Source organism: Lithobates pipiens, unplaced genomic scaffold, assembly GCF_037356315.1.
Source record: "Lithobates pipiens isolate NorthernLeopardFrog02 unplaced genomic scaffold, aLitPip1_a1.2 Scaffold_13, whole genome shotgun sequence".
NCBI classification, from domain to species: Eukaryota; Metazoa; Chordata; class Amphibia; order Anura; family Ranidae; genus Lithobates; species Lithobates pipiens.
The window spans coordinates 72,789,941-72,804,132 of NW_027507718.1; the positions used below are offsets into that span (position 1 = coordinate 72,789,941).

Sequence of the window (14,192 nt, forward strand, 5' to 3'; positions counted from 1 at the left end):
TTTCAGATGAAGGAAAGTCGCTGCTTGCGACTTGAGCTGTTGTGATTACATGGACACTAGGCAGTACACGGAGGTTCCAACCCCATGGACAGGTATCTCAGTCGCACGCCTCCCATTGTCCCTCCACGCCCCCCTTCTCTCCCGATCCTCCCCCCTCTCCCCTGTAACTTACCTTTCTTTCTTCTCTCATTCTTTTCTGGTAGCGATATGTCGGCTTATATTGTTTAGATTTTGCCTATACCAACAAACTGGACCTCGGGGACATATAGACCCTGGTTATATTCTCTTTCTTGTGCTGTTGGAATATGCACTGTATTTTATATCTTGTCAAGATGAGTGACTTGGAGGCTGCGACCTCCATTTTTTTTTTTTTGCTACCGCTGTATGTTAAACGGGCCCTTGTCCCATTGTTGAAAACTAATAAAATATATATTTGGAAAAAAAAAAGGCCACTGTAAAATGGGCAGCTTTATCACACAGCACAATGCCACAGATGTCGCAAGTTTTGAAGGAGTGTGCAATTGGCATGCTGACTGCAGGAATGTCCACCAGAGCTGTTGCCCTTGAATTGAATGTTCATTTCTCTACCATAAGCCGTCTCCAAAGGCATTTCAGAGAATTTGGCAGGATATCCAACCGGCCTCACAACCGAAGACAACGTGTAACCACACCAGCCCAGGACCTCCATATCCAGCATCTTCACCTCCAAGATCCTCTGAGACCAGCCACCCGGACAGCTGCTGCAACAATCGGTTTGCATAACCAAAGAATATCTGCACAAACTGTCAGAAACCATCTCAGGGAAGCTCATTTGCATGCTCGTTGTCCTCATCGGGGTCTCGACCTGACTGCAGTTCGACGTCGTATCTGACTTGAGTGGGCAAATGCTCACATTCAATGGTATCTGGCACTGTGGAGAGGTATTCTCTTCATGGATGAATCCTGGTTTTCACTGTACAGGTCAGATGTCAGACAGCGTGAATGTCGTCATGTGGGTGAGTGGTTTGCTGATGTCAACATATCTGTGGACAACAAACACAGGTGCATTTTATTGATGGCATTTTGAATGCACAGAGATACCGTGACGAGATCCTGAGGCCCATTGTTGTGCCATTCATCCACGACCATCACCTCATGTTGCAGCATGATAATGCACGGCCCCATGTTGCAAGGATCTGTACACAATTCCTGGAAGCTGAAAACATCCCAGTTCTTGCATGGACAGCATACACATTGGACATGTCACCCATTGAGCATTTTTGGGATGCTCTGGATCGGCGTATACAGTGGTGTGAAAAAGTGTTTGCCCCCTTCCTCATTTCCTGTTCCTTTGCATGTTTGTCACACTTAAGTGTTTCGGAACATCAAACCAATTTAAACAATAGTCAAGGACAACACAAGTAAACACAAAATGCAATTTGTAAATGAAGGTGTTTATTATTAAAGGTGAAAAAAAATCCAAACCATCATGGCCCTGTGTGAAAAAGTGATTGCCCCCTAAACCTAATAACTGGTTGGGCCACCCTTAGCAGCAACAACTGCAACCAAGCGTTGCGATAACGTGCAATGAGGCTTTTACAGCATCCTGGAGGAATTTTGGCCCACTCATCTTTGCAGAATTGTCCTAATTCAGTTACATTAGAGGGTTTTCGAGCATGAACGGCCTTTTTAAGGTCATACCACAACATCTCAATAGGATTCAGGTCAGGACTTTGGCTAGGCCACTCCAAAGTCTTCATTTTGTTTTTCTTCAGCCATTCGGTGGTGGACTTGCTGGTGTGTTTAGGATCATTGTCCTGCTGCAGAACCCAAGTTCGTTTCAGCTTGAGTACACGAACAGATGGTCGGACATTCTCCTTCAGGATCTCTTGGTAGACAGCAGAATTCATAGTTCCTTTTATCACGGCAAGTCTTCCAGGTCCTGAAGCAGCAAAACAGCCCCAGACCATCACACTACCACCACCATATTTTACTGTTGGTATAATGTTCTTTTTATGAAATGCAGTGTTCCTTCTACGCCAGATATACTTGGACACACACCTTCCAAAGAGTTCCACTTTTGTCTCATCGGTCCACAGAATGTTGTCCCAAAAGTCTTGGGGATCATCAAGATGTGTTGTGGAGAAATTGAGACGAGCTTTGATGTTCTTTTTGCTCAGCAGTGGTTTTCTCCTTGGAACTCTGCCATGCAGGCCATTTTTGCCCAGTCTTTTCCTGCTGGTGGAGGCATGAACACTGACCTTAACTGAGGCAAGTGAGGCCTGCAGTTCCTTGGACGTTGTTGTGGGGTCTTTTGTGACCTCTTGGATGAGTCGTCGCTGCGCTCTTGGGGTAATTTTGGGCGGCCGGCCACTCCTGGGAAGGTTCACCACTGTTCCATGTCTTCGCCATTTGTGGATAATGGCTCTCACTGTGGTTCGCTGGATTCCCAAAGCTTTGGAAATGGCTTTATAACCCTTTCCAGACTGATAGATCTCAATTACTTTCTTTCTCAATTGTTCCTGAATTTCTTTGGGTCTCGGCATGATGTGTAGCTTTTAAGGATCTTCTGGTGGACCTTACTGTGTCAAGCAGCTCCTATTTAAGTGATGCCTTGATTGTGAACAGGTGTGGCAATAATCAGGCCTGGGTGTGGCTAGAGAAATTGAACTCAGGTGTGGACAACCACAGTTATAGTATGTTTTAACAAGGGGGGCAATCACTTTTTCACACAGGGCCATGATGGTTTGGATTTTTTTTCACCTTTAATAATAAACACCTTCATTTACAAATTGCATTTTGTGTTTACTTGTGTTGTCCTTGACTATTGTTTAAATTGGTTTGATGTTCCGAAACACTTAAGTGTGACAAACATGCAAAGGAACAGGAAATGAGGAAGGGGGCAAACACTTTTTCACACCACTGTATGACAGTGTATTCCAGTTCCTGACAATATCCAGCAACTTTACACAGCCATTGAAGAGGAATGGACCAACATCCCAATGGCCACAATCAACAACCTGATCAACTCAATGCAAAGGAGATGTGCTGCATTTCGCGAGGCAAATGGTGGTCACACCAGATACTGACTGGTTTTCGGACCTCCCGGACCCCCCCCCAATACAGTAAACCTGCACATTTTAGAGTGGCCTTTTATTGTGGCCAGCCAAAGGCACACCTGTGCAATAATCATGCTGTCTAATCAGCATCTGGATATGCCACACCTGTGAGGTGGATGGATTATATGGGCAAAGGGGAAGTGCTAACTAACACAGATTTAGACAGATTTGTGAATAATATTTGAGAGAAATAGGCCTTTCGTGTACATAGAAAAAGTCGTAGATCTTATGCCCTGTACACATGGTCGGACATTCTGACCACAAAATCCGTTGGATTTTTTCTGACGGATTTTGGCCGAAACTTGTGTTGCGCACACACGGTCTGACAAAGTTGTCAGAAAATCTGATCGTTCGGAACGAGCTGACGTTAGTTGTGTACGACGGGACTACGTAGAGGCTAGTAGCCAATAGCTTTGGTCTCGTAATTTAATCTGAGAATGCGTGGCACTTTGTCTGTCGGAATTCTCTACAAACGATCGGAAAAAGTCAGATCGGATTTTGTTGTCGGAAAATTTTAGATCCAGCTCTCAAACTTTTTCCGTCTGAATTTCAGACGGAAAAAAAGTCTGATAGAGCCCATGATCGGATTGATTTTCCGACAACAAGATCCGATCAGACCTTTTCGATCGGAATTTCTGACCGTGTGTACAGTGCATTACAGTTTAGCACAGGGGCAAACACAAAAGTGTTGCATTTATAATTTTGCTCAGTGTATAAAAAAAGCAGGATCCATCTTCACTGGATTAGTTGCTATGGGTTTCTGCACTTTTAATTTCAGTAAATCCATAACATTTTATGCCATAAAGGAACCATTAATGCCATGTCAGATAAAGGCATACACATTTCATTTTCGTTTTTTGTTTGGGCAAATATTCCTCCTCACAAGTCACACAACTGAGACCTGAGACAGAATAAAAGTTTAGCTCCCATAACATAAAGGACAATTTTTCTGCTTTATTTTTATACAAGACGTGCCTGGGTGGTCATTAATACATAGCAGCTGATTAAGCAAGGTTTTGTTTTAGTTTTTTTGTTTTTTTGTTTTGTTCCTTCCTTTTTTATATATAGTTTGTTTTTGTTTTTTAGTGAGTTCAACAATTCCTCATTTTAAACAATATCTTCCTTCCTTTATCCATAATTCATATAAATTCAGTTTCTTGGGCAAGCACAAATGTTTTGCTGATGTTCCTATCACTATCTCCATCACCAAAAATGAAAATTGACTATAAATATTAATTATTTATGATTACTACATCTTAAGTTTAAACCATCAAATGTTGCCCAAAATCATGCCAAGCTACTCTTTCACTACATGGATCTTAGTTTAAGGATTGAGGGTCAATGTTATGAGACCTGCCTTTTACTTCTCTGTGAACCAGATACAGTATCAATTTCTTTTAGATTTTGGCACCATGAAGCACAACTGCCTTTTACTCCTCTGTGAACCAGATATCAGTTTATTTTAAATATTGGTGCTATGAAGCATAACTTTTGGGTTGGAAACAGAACAGACAGTATATCACTAATTGGTCAGCCTTATAAAGGAAATCACAATACTCTATCGTGATAATCAATACAATGAGTAATGTGTAAAGTGGATTATCGGGTGCTAACAGTTACTGTTTTTTTGAAAAACATGTTTCAACAGCCCTAAATATAAAAATAATAATATGAATTATCCTTCTAATTTAGAATGGGCCCTTCGGGCGCATCCACACTCATTCCAATGGCCGTGGCTTCCAGCAATTAAATAAAGGTTCAGCGGGACTTAGTTTAGCAGCAAGGGATTATTTGCTCAGTTTTAGGAGCAGGCAAAGTAATCATCCATGCCACAGCTCCAAACAATTTCATTTAAATTCTGCCCTCTTCTTCAGTCCCCCCGTGGAACTTCAGTTTGTGGCAAAACAAATCATTTCTCTGCCTGATACTAAAAATGAGTAAATAGCTCTCTCTCTCAATCCCCAGTTATAGCTCTATCCTGCTGCTGAACTGATGAGGCCTGGGCACTGGTATATTGTAGGGTGCATCTGCCCAATAGGGATGCCGGTTGGCCATCCAACACCTGTCAGGCAGAAGTAGTGAGGGTCTTGGGGGGAGGGGGGTCCTCTCAGGCAGGCTGTAGGAGCCCCACAATTTCTAACGGTGATTATATCTTTGAAGTCAAGGGGTTTCAGATGATTGTAGTATGCACAAGTATCTGGAAGGTCCAAGTTTTGGTGAGGTCATATCATGACATAATGTACACAATAAAACCAAAAGACACCTTTAGTAACTCTCTGGGAAAAAAAATAAAAAGCACATATATCAGGGGGCAGATACAAGAAAATTTCCAAATCACTTACTATTCCTTGTTATACAGTTAAATAATTCATTAGGAAATGGAAAGAGAATAGAAAGAGAACCCCAACCAAGAGACATATGACTACTTTGCTGGAGAGTCAGTGCATACAGTTGTCCTAGCACTTTTGCCATTGGCAGCTTTATTGGAGAGTGGCTAAAGAAAGGCACTATTAACAGAAGCCTACATGACATCTTGCATACAGTTTTCCAGGAGGCATATGGTGATTCTGAATTATGCTGGAAAAAGGTTCTATAGTCTGATGGGACTGAATTTTGTCTTTTTGACCATGAGACCAAACAATTAAGTTTGATGTAAACCAAAAGCTGCACATCATCATAAACACACCGGGGTTGATTTACTAAAACTGGATAGTGCAAAATCTGCTTCCAGGATTTTTGTCTAATTTAATTCAACAAGCTGAAGTTAGAAGTTGATTGGCTACAATGTACAGCTGCACCAGATTTTGCACTCTCCAGTTTTATTAAATCAACCCCATCATCCCCAATAATGAAGGACGTTGGTGGGGGTATCATGCTCTGGGGATGCTATGGCAATAAGACATAAAAACTTTCATTGGGTGGACAGTTTTCCAAGTTTTTTTTTTATTGGTAAGGCATTCTTACAAAAATAGTTTTATGTCCCCATAACAAAACAAAAAGTATATAGTTTGAATAGTGATAGCTTTAAAACAACTTGCATAAAAAGTACAGATTTTGTATCATTTGGTCTATTTAACTCTAGTACAGAGCATTTATTTTAAATAAAATCTTTTTTGTTTAAATGTTGTTTATTTTTGCAATGCTACAACAACAAAGAAACAAAATCAAATAAAAAAAATAAAAATAAAAGTTTGCATATTAATGGTAACTGGTTTAATGGAAACAGATTTAAAAAAAAAAAAAATGTGTTTTTACATCTTACTAAGATAGCTTTAACTACTGATACAGATCAGAAACCAGCTGCCAAATGACAGATAACAATGCTAGGGGTGAAAGACTTAGGCCGGCCATACATGGTTCGAGTCTCAGCAGGAGATTCGAACCATGTATGGGCAGGCTGAATGTACCAAGTTGATTGATCGATCAACTTGGATACAACCAGCATGTCAGGTTTTATCTGCGATTTGCACTAGTGGTTGCTATAGCCGCCACAGTAATCACTGTCTTCTCTCACTGGGCATGGCTTCCTCCACCCTCCCCTAGGAGAAAACAATTTCCCGATAGGAGGGATTCCCGCATCAACACTGTCTGTCATTCTAGCAGTGTTATTATCATTATTATACAGGATTTATATAGCACTTTACAATCTAAAGTAGATTCAACTTATATGGGACAGAGTGTATATTCAAGTGTGCCAAGTGCAATGTGATGTCTAAATACAACCCTGGATCACTCTGGATAGTGATTCCTTTTCATAACCTTAAAACTTTCCAAAGGAGCAGAATAGGGACAATCCTTGTATAAATTCTTTTATCTGAACTCCTGTGATAATATCTGATGCATCTGCTGTTTGCTAGGTTTCAGCAGTTAGAAAATCAGTTTTAAACGTTTTGACAAGCTTTTAAGACTCTTATCAAAAGACATCATCATTTGTAGCCAAGTCCACATCAAAGAACAGATTAGGGAAGGTAGTAATTTGTCTGTCCACAACTGCCATTTTTTTGACTGCACGTGTCTATGGAGTGAACTGCCAGGCCTGCAATTCTCTTGTACCATGCTGCAGACAGTGGACAGTGTTCTACTGCAAGTGTTAGCAAGCAGCTACATTTTCTGGGTTTGAGAAAAGTATACGTGCCTTATACAGTCAAGTAATGTTACCACATGGATTAGGTAGGCAGAAATTGGTGATGGACAACAATCAATGGGTGGTGTCAGTATGCATGCCTCACCACTTTTTGAGATGGGAACAAGGGATACCTATTAGCAGAAATATGTAGGACACAAGCAAATCAAGGAAATCAAGCCGATTTCTTCCCTGCAACCATGGGTTGAAAGAAATTCGCTCCGTGTATGGCTGGCCTTAGATGTACCATGTTGCCCTAGGAACTCAACTAAATACGCTGATAGCTGTCTATTGTTTTTTGTTTTTAGAGCTTTGAAAGTCATGAGTCCAGAACAAAGATGGAACAAGTAAAGTGGTGGCAAAGTTTGGAACCTTGACCAATGCACTTGGTCCAGGTCAGTGGCTCAAAGTATTAGGCCGCGTACACACGGGCGGACTGTTCGCCCAACTTAGTTTGTCAAACAATCCGACAAACAGTCCGCTCAAAATTTGCATGAGCGGACTTGACCACACACGATGAACGAACAGTCCGCTGAAACCGTGCGCGATGACGTGAACGGCACGTACGACGGGTCGAAAAATACGACGCCCAATACACTGCAATGCAACCTTCGCCGTGTAAATCCTTTCTGAGCATGCGCGAAACTTAGTTTGTCGAACAAGCCTACACACGAGCGGACTGTCCGCTCAAACCAAGTTTCAGCGGACTGTCTTACGGGAATTCCGAAAAACTTTGTTCGTCAGACTGTCCGCTGAAACTGTCCGCTGAAGCCCACACACGAGCGGACTGTCCGCTGAAACACTGTTCAGCGGACAAAGTTGGGCGAACAGTCCGCCCGTGTGTACGCGGCCTTAAGGATGTTTCATACAAGCAAGGCATTTAGCATTTTCAGAGTATAATTGTCTACACATGGTATGGACATTTAAATGCCTGGCCAGATGAGTTGGGGGGGGGGGGGGGGTTAGAGGGTAAATTTAGAGGAGAGATAGTAGGGAGATAGTTTTACAGCAATGTTACTGACATTACAATATTTTGTCAGACATCAGCAGCTAAGTCCTCATTTCCTTCCCTACCCATTCCCATTAGCTCACATATAAAGATATCAGTAAAACATGTATAGGGCAGAGGTGTCTAGCATGGGGGCTGTGGTTGACAGCCTGGCTTCACCTTCTCTATATTGTGTGAGAAATAAGATGGCAACTGCCAGTGGAGACATAACTGGGTATTTATTCATTGAATTGAATGGAGTTGTTAATAAACCGAGTTGTTCATATTTTCAGTAGTTTCTGTAGAGACTGCCAAGAGAAAGGTTTGCTTTTCAATTTTGCATGACGTTTTGTAAAAGATGGAGAATACATTTAACCATCAAGACTTCCATAGTATTTCTTAATTTGTAGCTTTCTTTTCCACCAATGTGCACAGTATAAATATAGCATATGGTCAGCAATGAAGTAGTTTTTCTCAGTCCATTAACTAGACTAAAGGCATCAGTAACACATGGCTGCATACATAAGAGGTATACATGTAACACCACTCAGATTTTATTTGGAAACTAAACCTAGATATCTGTTTACAGTCCTCTTCACTAGTGAGCCACATATTCATTTAATGAGATCATCCAGCATTCAGTAACTTCATAAATAATTACAAGTGACAGTTCCTAAAAACCACGAGCCTTTAATGCATGCTTTTTCAAGTGACTTTGTTGTATTGGATTAAGCTTTTAATCAAACTTTGCATTATCTCTTTGTATAGTAGATTTTCTTTTCTTTGGATTCCCACAAGAACAATTAATTAGAGTTTGTGGCTAGGAAAACAGGACTTACTAACCTGCTCAGCCTGCTTCTCCTGCAGCTCAGGCAAGATGTAGGGGACTGAAAAATGATGGATAAGATATAATTGTTTTTTGGCTCACACAGAGCCACTTAAACCGGAAAACACAGCAATCACTAACAAATTATGTAAAATGTATTCTTTTGTTTAAATTCCATTTTAAGCAATTATTTTAGCTAATCTTCATATCGAAGACTTAACGTGCAATCAGTTCAGTGTATAAGGGAGATAATAGTTTCTTTATTGTACATCACGGGACACAGCCACAGTAATACCTGTATGGATTATATGGCACCTTCAGGTTATGGACACTGGCACACCCTAAACAGGAAGTTAAATTCCCCATATAACCCCTCCCCTTTCGGGAGTACCTCCGTTTTTTCGCCAGTGTCTTAGATGTTGGTCACGAGTAAAGATGTGCTGTGCTGAGCTCCGCTGAAATATTCCTTACTGGGGCAAGCCATGCAACCGGATCCATTCAAAGTGTCTTTTCCAGGCTGAATAGAATGGTACCTGGGCCTCATGTCCAAAGAAACAAGGTTTTACCTGTAACGCTTCTCTTTTTAAAGAGCTGGACCCCGGGATCCAGTCTTTTTTTTTTTAGCCATATTCCTGGCAAGGTGCTTTTTACAGGCCTAGGGCTGTGGATCCCCTGATAAAAAGGGGGCCTGGGTCCTTTCTAACGGAGCCCACCGTGAGAGGTCTTTTACCACAAAACCCTGCAGCTGGATAAGGTAAGGGGTGGCGTGCACAGCGTCAGGCTGTCTCCCAGGGGCATGTCTCTTTGTTTCATCACACATACATCTATCTTTAGCTGCTGACTATGCTGACTGGGGTACATTACCTGTTATCAGTATCTACTAAGCTCCACTTGGATGGGAATCTGGGCTTTATGGCCTGTTCCTGTTGATGTTACAATGTGGAATGAGACTCTTTTTGTCCCTACTATAAGCAACTATTAACTATTTTCTTGAACGTGCCAAGTGCTGTTTATCTTATCACAGCTTGGCAGACTCTCCCCATATATTTGGACTTGTCCCGGTTGCCGTGATATTTGTACTTGAGGCGTAGCCCATTTGAAGATAGTGAGATTTATTCTGCTCTTTCTTATTACGTCTTTGAACCTTTTCCGTGTCCTGAGGAAACCTTTATGGTAAAACGCGTAGACGCTACACACAAGGGCTCAATGTACAAAATGTATAATTTTATATGATTTTTATCTATTTTGAACACTGTTATGATACTTTGTATTTTTCATTAATAAACAATTTTTTTGTTACTTTCTCATTTGTTTCTATGCCTTAGAAGTCCGACATGTTGGTACCTATTTGGTATCCTTTTCGTTTCCCCTCAAAGCTTCTGGCATCAATTGTCATCAAGGATGCATACCTGCATTTACCTATTTTCCCCGCTCACCAGAAGTATCTGCGTTTTGTAGTAGAAAAACTTTAGTTTTAGTTTGTAGCCTTGCCTTTCGGTCTAGCTACTGTACTTCGGTTGTTTACAAAACTTCTGGACCTTCCTCTGGGCAGATTAAGGACTCAAGGTATAGCAATAATAGCATACCTGGATGACCTGCTCTTAATAGACCGGTCAGTAGTCTGCTTGGACCAAAGAGTGGTCACCACAGTCAATTACCTGAAATGCCTAGGTTGGGTCATCAACATAGAGAAATATTCTTTAGAGAGGATTAGGGTACTTGTATCTGGTCATAGATACTGCTCAGAAGAAGGTTTCTTTACCCCAGGCAAAGGTCACCGCCATAAAGGAGCTGGTCCAAGGGGTCAGGGCAAAGAAGGGTCCTTCTATTCGCCTTTGTATGAGGTTGTTGGGGAAGATGGTGGCTTCATTTGAACCAGTTCCTTATGCTCAGTTTTATTCAAGCCTGCTGCAAGATAGTATCCTATCTGCCTGAAACGAGAAGATGCAGGCACTAGATTTTCTAAGGTGTTTGTCAACAAAAATGCGCCAGAGCCTCAGTTGGTGGAGGATATCTGAGAATTTGCAGAAGGGAAAATCCTTCTTACTGGGCAGTCCTGAAAGAAGTGTCTGTCCCTAGGAAAAGGACCGAACAGACCTTGCCCATCAACATTCTAGAAATTTGTGTAGTGTGTCTAGCCCTAAGGGCCTGGACATTCAGAATTCTCCTGTCAGGGTTCAAACCGACAATGCCACAGCATATTTCATCCATCCGTTTGCGGATGAAATACGGCAAAGGTAAACCATATCCTAACCTGGGCAGAAAAACGTGCTGTGCATATCAGCAATCTTCATTCCAGGGGTAGAGAACTGGCAGGCAGACTACTTAAGTGGCCAGCAGTTGTTCCCGGGGGGAATGGTTCCCTTACCCCGACATCTTCCTGGCCATATGCCAAGATGGGGGATCCCGGATGTAGGTCTGTTTGCATCCAGGTTCAACAACAAAGTCAACAACTTTGCGTCAAGAACAAGGGATCCACTCGTATGCGGAACAGATGTGTTGGTGACCCCATGGGATTAGGTCTCACTGATTTATGCATTCCCTCCTATTCTACTGCTACCTCAACTTCTTCACAAGATCAAGCAGGGAAGGAAGTTCTTGTGGCCCTAGCATGGCCCTGAAGATCTTGGTATGCAGAAATAGTAATCATGGTGGTAGGGGCCCCATGGCCCCTACCACCACGTCCAGACCTGCTATAGCAGGGAACAGTGTTCCATCCTACTTTACAAACGCTAAATTTAATGGTTTGGCTATTGAAACCTCACATTCTAAGGAATCGTGGGCTTTCAGGCTCAGTGATACCTACTTTGATTAATGCAAGGAAATCAGCTTCCAGAGTCATTTATCATAGAGTCTGGAAAGCATATGTTTCTTGGGGTGAATCCAGGGGTTGGCACCCTAGGAAGTGTGTCATAGGTAAGATTTTTGCCTTTCTGCAAAGGGGGCTAGAGATGAAACTGACCTTGAGTACTATCAAGGGCCAGGTTTCGGCCTTATCAATATTGTTTCAGCGTCCACTTGCTTCGCATTTTCTTTTGATTCAAAGCTTTATACAGGGGTTAACGGCTTAATCCAGAGCACCCCTGAACCCTTGGGGCTTGAATTTAGTTCTGTCGGCATTACAGAACAGCCTTTTGAGCTGATACAACATATTCCTTTGGTCCTTTTTGACAAGGAAATGAGTTGTTCTGGTAGCCATTTCTTCTGCAAGACGGGTATCAGAGTTGGCGGCTCCTTCTCGTAAAGAGTCATAATGAATCGTTCACAAGGATGGAGTAGTATTGCATCCTCATCCTAGCTTTTTGCCAAAGGTGGTTTCAGGTTTTTACCTAAACCAGGATATCATTTTATCTTCATTTTTTCCAGAACATTGTTCTAAGGAGGAAAGTCACTACACTCTTTGGATGTAGTGAGAGCAGTCAAGATCTGTTTGCAGGCGACTGCTGAGATTTGAAAAACAGATATTTTTTTCATATTGCCTGAAGATCCTAGGAAAGGACAGGCAGCATCAAAATCCACTATTGCCGAATGGATTTGGCAGGTAATTAACCACTTAAGCCCCATACAATTTTGCTGGCCAAACCCCAGACCACTTTTTGTGATTCGACACTGCGTCGCTTTAACTGACAATTGTGCGGTCGTGTGACGTGGTTCCCAAACAAAATTGACGTCCTTTTTTCTGTACTTTCTTTTGGGGGTATTTGATCACCCCTGCAGTTTTTATTTTTTGCACTATGAACAAAAAAAGAGCGTCAATTTTGAAAAAAACGCATTATTTTTTACATTTTGCTATAATAAATATCCCCCAAAAATATATAAAAAAACATATTTTTTCCTCATTTTAGGCTGATACGTATTCTTCTACATATTTTTGGTAAAAAAAATTGCAATAAGTGTTTATTGATTGGTTTGCGCAAAAGTTATAGTGTTTACAAAAAAGGGGATAGTTTTATGGCATTTTTATTAATAATTTTCTTTTTACTTGTAAGGCCCCTTTCACACATGCGGACGATATTTCCGTATTTCATCCATCCGTTTGCGGATGAAATACGGGCATACATTCATCCCTATGGGATAGCGGGTGTCTGCGGATGAACATCCGCAGACACCCGATATCGTCCGCCTCCGCTACTGTCGGATTCTGCTGACGGAGGAAAATCCTATTTTTCTATCCGTCTGCAGAGCGGATCGGATGAACACGGGCAGATGGTCCGTGCTCATCCAATCCCCATAGAGGAGAGCGGAGAGCTGACAGGGCGGTCCCTGCACAGTGTGCGGAGACCGCCCTGTCCGCCACCGGCTCAGCGGGGACAACGGAGCGATCCCCACTGAGCGAGTGGATCATCACGGGGCGGATCATTACTGATCCGCCCCGTGTGAAAGTGGCCTTATGGTGGCGATCAGCGATTTTTATCGTGACTGCGACATTATGGCGGACACATCGGACATTTTTGACACATTTTTGGGACCATTGTCATTTATACAGCAATCAGTGCTATACAAATGCACTGATTCCTGTGTAAATGACACTGGCAGTGTTTCTAACTGTGGGGGGGGGGGGGGGGGCGTGGCTGTGTGTGACATGTCACTGATCTTTGCTCCCGATGACAGGGAGCAGAAATCAGTGACCCTGTCATTAGGCAGAATAGGGAGATGCTTGTTTACATTAGCATCTCCCCGTTCTTCCTCCCAGTGAGATGATCGCAGGTATCCCCGCTGCGATCGAGTCCACAGGACCCGGGATCCGACTCACAGAGGTCCCAATTGGCCTGTACCTCCGGTGGCGCGCACTCGTGGGCACAGCGGCACATTTAAAGAGACGTACAGGTACGCACATTTGCCTGTCCGTGCCATTCTGCCGACGTACATCGGTGTGCGCCGGTCAGGAAGTGGTTATTCAAGCTTATGGCTTGAAGAAGAAGGTTCCACCTTTTTAGGTCAAAGCGCACTCCACCAGGGTTGTTAGTGCTTCGTGGGCAGTGCATCACCAAGCCTCCATGGCTCAAATCTGCAAGACCACAACCTGGTCTTCAGTCCATACATTCAACAGATTCTATCAGGTGGATGTAAGAAGGCATGAGGATATCGCCTTTTGGCGCAGTGTGCTGCAGGCAGCAGTATAGGTCCTCGGGTCTGACTGGACCCTACTTTTGTTGT

At 42.6% G+C, this 14,192-nt stretch overlaps 1 protein-coding gene across 1 annotated transcript in view; it reads right to left on the minus strand.

Annotated features, from left to right (window-relative positions):
• The window catches only part of LOC143974111 (E3 ubiquitin-protein ligase TRIM32-like), a 76,658-nt gene that overhangs the window by 61,529 nt on the left and 937 nt on the right, over window positions 1-14,192 (minus strand). The window lies entirely within an intron of this gene.